At 36.1% G+C, this 5,553-nt stretch overlaps 1 long non-coding RNA gene across 1 annotated transcript in view; it reads left to right on the top strand.

Moving 5' to 3' along the window:
• The window catches only part of LOC107215976, a 21,039-nt gene extending 15,703 nt beyond the window's left edge, over window positions 1-5,336 (top strand). Inside the window, exon 3 of the long non-coding RNA XR_001525328.3 lies at window positions 5,070-5,336. This is a non-coding gene — a long non-coding RNA (uncharacterized LOC107215976). The remainder of the gene's footprint in view (window positions 1-5,069) is intronic.
• Window positions 5,337-5,553: the final 217 nt, after the last annotated feature.

The raw sequence follows: 5,553 nt of genomic DNA, 5'->3' as shown, positions 1-5,553 counted from the left end.
ACTAATCAGCTGTTAATGATCAGTACCAGATTACAGCAGCATGCTTTCAAAATCAAATTGGAGGAGAGGAAGGGAAAACCCTTAACAATTCATGAAGTAGGTAGTAAATCTAAATGACAGAAGATAAACTTCTCCAGCATCCGAGGCAATGAAAATGGTGTTGATCTATATAGCTACAGATGTGGCTCCAGGGTGCAATCTGTCCAGCTGCTCAATATCAGTGCTGCCACATGGGCACTGCAACAGGGAAGATAAATAATAAACCTCTTAGTCAAAGAGACAAATACAATTGGCAGCTGCTAATTTTCATACCAAAAGCTTGCTGGTTCCTGTTGTTAGGGAAAAAGAGTGCTTCTGTTAGGTATCTGATGAACACAAATAGAGGAAGAAGGAAGGCCTCCTTGTTAACTGTCTTAGGTAAATGTGGAAGGATTTTGGAATTTCGTCTCCTAGCTTGTAGTTGGTTATGCCAAAAAATACCAAAAAAACATGGTTGTGCAGGGAATTTAGACAGAAGTTCAAAGTTTAACTCCACTGAAAACAGACTTGAAGAAAGCTGTGTACCTTGGCGGTGTGATCTTGCTTTCTGAGCCTTGCAGAACCTCACGTGCTAGTCCACCAAATTTGGGATACCAAAGGAGATAAGCCATTTCTTTCCTCTGTGGTTAACCTGGGGGAAGTCAGTACAATGATCTTGGTTACAAACCTGAGGCATGTGAAAGACTGTGCAAGCAGTTCATTTTGGTAGATATGTGATTATTAATGAACAGATGAGTAATTATGGAAGCCATTGCAGGCTTCCCGTGGGGTGTCTTAAAAACTTACATGGCTGCAATAATTTCAAGATGCATTTCCAGACTATAGCTCCATATAGCTTCCCTGCAGAATCACAGTAGTCTTAAATCCAGTTATAAAAACTTGGATTCATTGATGTAAATTTTTTACAGAAACCAATGACTAAAATATTTTGCCATTTTTTCCTTTGTATCTCTTACAGGAGAAAGGAAAAATAAGGCTTTAATATTTTTTGGTATTTATTGTGTTTAAAAAACTTTACTTCCTGTGATCCAGAACAAATCACTGGAAATCTTGCTTTGCTGGTTAATAGGAAATCACATTTGATGGATTACTGAGGTTCATCTAAATAATGTTTCCCCCTTAATTTTATCTTAGAGCAAGAGATTGAAAAGCTCCCAGTGTAAACTTACCTAGAATGAGTGTGGGCTTTAAAAATTGAATAATAAAATGAAATCTTCTGGCAGGCAGGTGGAAGGATACTGCCTGCAGTACTGTGTTTTCTGATGCCATCCAGTGAGATAATGAATCCATGTCTATGGAAATTGATTCATTAATATTTCATTGAGTCAGCTTCAGTACAATTCATGAACTGCCCCTAGAAATTCAATAAGTGTATTCAATGAGATGCAGAGCTTAACAAATCTGGAGCAAAAAGTAAGAATACTATGAGTTGGTAATTACCAGAGGCATTTGCTGCGTGAAGTGAACCTTGGCAAAAGCATTTTATGTGTGTGTTTTGTCTTCAGAAAAGCCTAAACAAAACAGCTGCAAATGTGTATACACATGTGGACAGAGAAAGTGATACTAAAGAAATGCTGAGCCAGATAGGGTTCTGATAGGAAAAAAAAAAAAATTAAAAATTACCTCTTAATGTTTCTGCTTGTTTGAAATTTAAGCCTGAGCTGAATTTGTGTTTTTCAGCGGTAGATGTCTTTATAATGGGCTCTTGCTACATAGTACTTCAGCCTTGGCAGGTGTAGCTGCAGAAGGCGATGCACATGTTGTGACACAAGCTTCACTTCTCTGTCTCCGTTGAGAAGTCTGTGGGAAAGAAGTTTTACACAGCAGCATACAATGGAGCTTGTTATTTTGCTACATTTTGTTCAGTCAAAGGATGTGGGACAGATGTGAACATTTAAGCCATCTTGGAAGAATGGATAACTGTTGAACATGGTACATAGCTGAGGTTTTGGGGCAGAAACCCATGCGTGCCAATAGCTCAATTCACCATGCAGAATTGGCATCAAAGGGACTGATTAGGAGAAGAAATTCAAATTACCTTGTCGACTAAGTAATTGGTCTTTGAGTGTTCCTAAAAAGGTACTGATAAATAATTTTATTTTCATTTTGTATCAGTGTCTCCAAGACCATGTCTGACTAACCTATATTGATGTCTTTTAATTAAACCATGCTTGATATGCTTATGCTGCAGTGGTGCATACTGAGTTGCATGCTAGACATTCCAGATAGAGTAATTATGCTATTTGTCACTGTCATGATTAATGTGTGACAGCTGTTATGACAGCTGTGCCACTGTTTTGTCACAACACTATGTTCATCCATAACAAAATTAGGTGTCTCATTCGAAGGTACGCAGTTGCTACTATTTTCCTATGAAGTAAACAATGAAGAAAACTAAGAAGGAATATTACATGAACTCTGTGACAAATAAGAGAAATGATGTCTCTATTTTTTCCTTAAATGATGCTTGCCTGTATTGGAAATGCAGATAGCTCACCTTTTGCAAACAAGCTGTCATACAGAGCCAATCCACAACTAATCTAACAAGGTCTTTCTTTGTGGAAGGATTGCTTCATAATTTGAATTTACCTTGTCAGGCAAAGCTTTAGATGTTATCTAAATTACCGTTGGCTGTAACAGTCGGGGAGGGGGTTGGGAAAGGGAGAAGCTGGAAGAAAGAGCAAATGTTGTAAATAACAGGGCTGGGGAGAAACATCATCTTTTCCTTCAGTGGCCAGTCAAGCAAAGTGAAACAAATAACCTCCTCTGACACAGGCACACCTTCAATTGCTTTAAACTAATTGCAGTCTAACTCCAAAGTGTATCTTAAACCCTCTAATTAAATGCTGTTATTATTGTTACCTAATATTATTTCTTATGAATCACTGAAACCAGATTGTAACAATTAAAGAAAGTGATGTAAAGAGACAGATGGTTAAAAAAAAGCATTGTTTCATTATCCTATAAGTTTTGCTGACATGCCTATTGTGCATGCTGTTTAAATACAGAAGAATATACTTTGGCTTCTGTTCTCTCTATTGCAGAGAAACTGTGAAACATGAGTCTTAGAGTAGGCAAGCATGTATATTGCCAAAAATGAAGATTTATATTAGAAAGAACATGTGTTTTTAAAAGTAAGAAAGGTTATTTCTTCTTAAAAACTCAATTGGAAATCATAAATATGTTTTAATTGTATCCAATTTTCTCCACCCCTTAAATTGTACGAGACATATGTGGTGCATTTCACTGCTCTAAGCTATTCTTAGATGAAGAGTAGTACCCATGCTGTTAATTGTATTTTGTCCCACTTCTAGAAATTTTGTGTGTTTTCACTGGAAATCTGATGTCAAATGTCACAAGCACTGTGCAGTGTTTTTGCAGCTCAGTACATGCATCTGTGGCATGCAGACTCTTTGGAATTATCAGCAAAAGTGCATCTTTGTTCCTAATTGGTGAGAGAAGATACATCAGGGAATTTCTAATTCAGTTCAAAAAATTAGTTAGTACAGAGACAGATTTTCTTTCCAATGATAATTTCAAGATTATGCAAAGAAACAGGTTTTTTTGTCTTTTGGAAATAGTGTTGTAAGTGAATATTGTGGCTTGGTTGTGTATATTTTTGTCTTGGATAAATGGCTTAATGTAATTGCATAAGTCTAAGTTAGATGAGAAAAATAATTAAGTTAAAATCTCTGAATTTTAAATACTTTTCCACTTCTTAGAAATGCATGTGAGATCATGATAATGTATTTCTTCACTGGTCATAAACACAGTAAAGCATGAGGGACACATACATAAAAAATCTTGTTTACAAAATTAAACCACATTCCTAGGTTCATATACTTTGTGTTCTAGTATTTTTAAAAGGCTACATATATACTCATATAACAAAAAAGAATCATTGTAGTATTTGCATAGAAAGTGATAAATTACATGTGTGCAATCTTCATATGAAGATATAGCTATATTTTATAGTTATACTTCTTATTAGTCCGTCTCTAAGGATAAATTTATCTTTTCATCCTCTCAACAATAATTGTAACTGCAGTCAGGAAGAAACTGTTCTGATGAATATCAGTTTGGACAATCCAGTATTTTAGATTAACATAATTTAAAACTAAAGCTCATCCCCTTCACATTTTGCCTACAAATGCTGAACATTTTCTGTGGCAAACCAAGCTTCCTAAGCTATTCAGTAATATTCAAAACTCTAAAAGAATCATCCTTGAGAGAAAACACTTTTCACAATAGAAAAATCCAACTTTAAATAAAAAAAACACCCTCAAATGACGCCAGGCGATGCATGAACTTTATTGAGGGCATAAACTACACTTTATTTTTGTTTACACAATGAACTGATTATTTTTTAAAATTTCTCTCTGTAACTCACTAAATGAAATGCTTTTCCCTTTAGTTTTCCTTTAACTCTTTCTCCTTTATTTCCCTCTAAGTCGGGCTTGGAAATTAATTTTTACCTAAGCATTGCCAACTCTCCAAAAAGATCTGCTGGAAAGATGATCTTGATCAACCCTCTTCCACAATCCTTTTCAAAGCTATTTCTTGTTCAAACTATGATGCTTACATGTAGGAATTGCTATAGAGATGTACACTGGCACATACAGAGGAACAAAGAATGCAAATCTTTATTGCAGAGTCTTGCAGAGCTTTCTGTGCATATGAAGGGACTTTGAAACCTTCACTGTTAATTGCTGCTTACAGTCAACCTACCAGTGTGATCCTATCACAAAAGCAAAAGGATAGATACAGGCATATGTAGTTCAAGTAGGTAATGTATTTGCATAAGATGAGTCAACAGTTGAAGAGCATAACCCATTCCTAGTGACATTTGTCAGTAACATTTTTCATTTCTATTTAAACAATGTTGTCACAAATGTGTGCTACAACAAGTTTGCAGATCCAGCTTTCTGCTGACATTTGTGACTGAACTATTTCAAATGTTTGAATGTATTCTGAATCATACTGTTATTATTATGTGTGTGGACTGAATATGATGTCTTACTTACCCTTAGGGTGAAATGGAACAGAAGGTGCAGCCTCGGCAGACAGAACTCTCTGAACACCCAGCCTGACAGTCTCAGGATTGCTGTCTCGGTCTAACAAAGAGGAAACAGATTTTACTGCAGTAGGACCAACGTAATGATTTCTACGAGCATTGGCAGGACTTTTCCTGAATGCAGTGTGATTGCTTTCTAACTTACACTGTTGTCTGCATTTTGTGTATACTGTATAACCCAAAAAGGAAATAAAAAAGTACCGCTTTTCTGAGAGAAACCCAACTCTGTCTATCTTCACTCCATTTTTTGTCATCTTAGGGCAGCAAAGAACAAGGGCAACTAAACATCTTAAAGTCCATTGATTTTCTGAAGGGTGGAATGCAGCCAAACTACTCTTTTGGGAGGGGGAAACAAAAAACAAGTCTCCATGTGCGATGCTTGGGCACACAGAAGCAATTTTTCAAAGATTATTTTAACAATTTACTTGTAGGTGAGATAG

The sequence above is a fragment of the Parus major genome, chromosome Z (genome assembly GCF_001522545.3).
Source record: "Parus major isolate Abel chromosome Z, Parus_major1.1, whole genome shotgun sequence".
NCBI lineage: Eukaryota > Metazoa > Chordata > Aves > Passeriformes > Paridae > Parus > Parus major.
The sequence above is the reverse complement of the archived record's forward strand: the minus strand, read 5'-3'. Positions and strand labels throughout refer to the sequence as shown.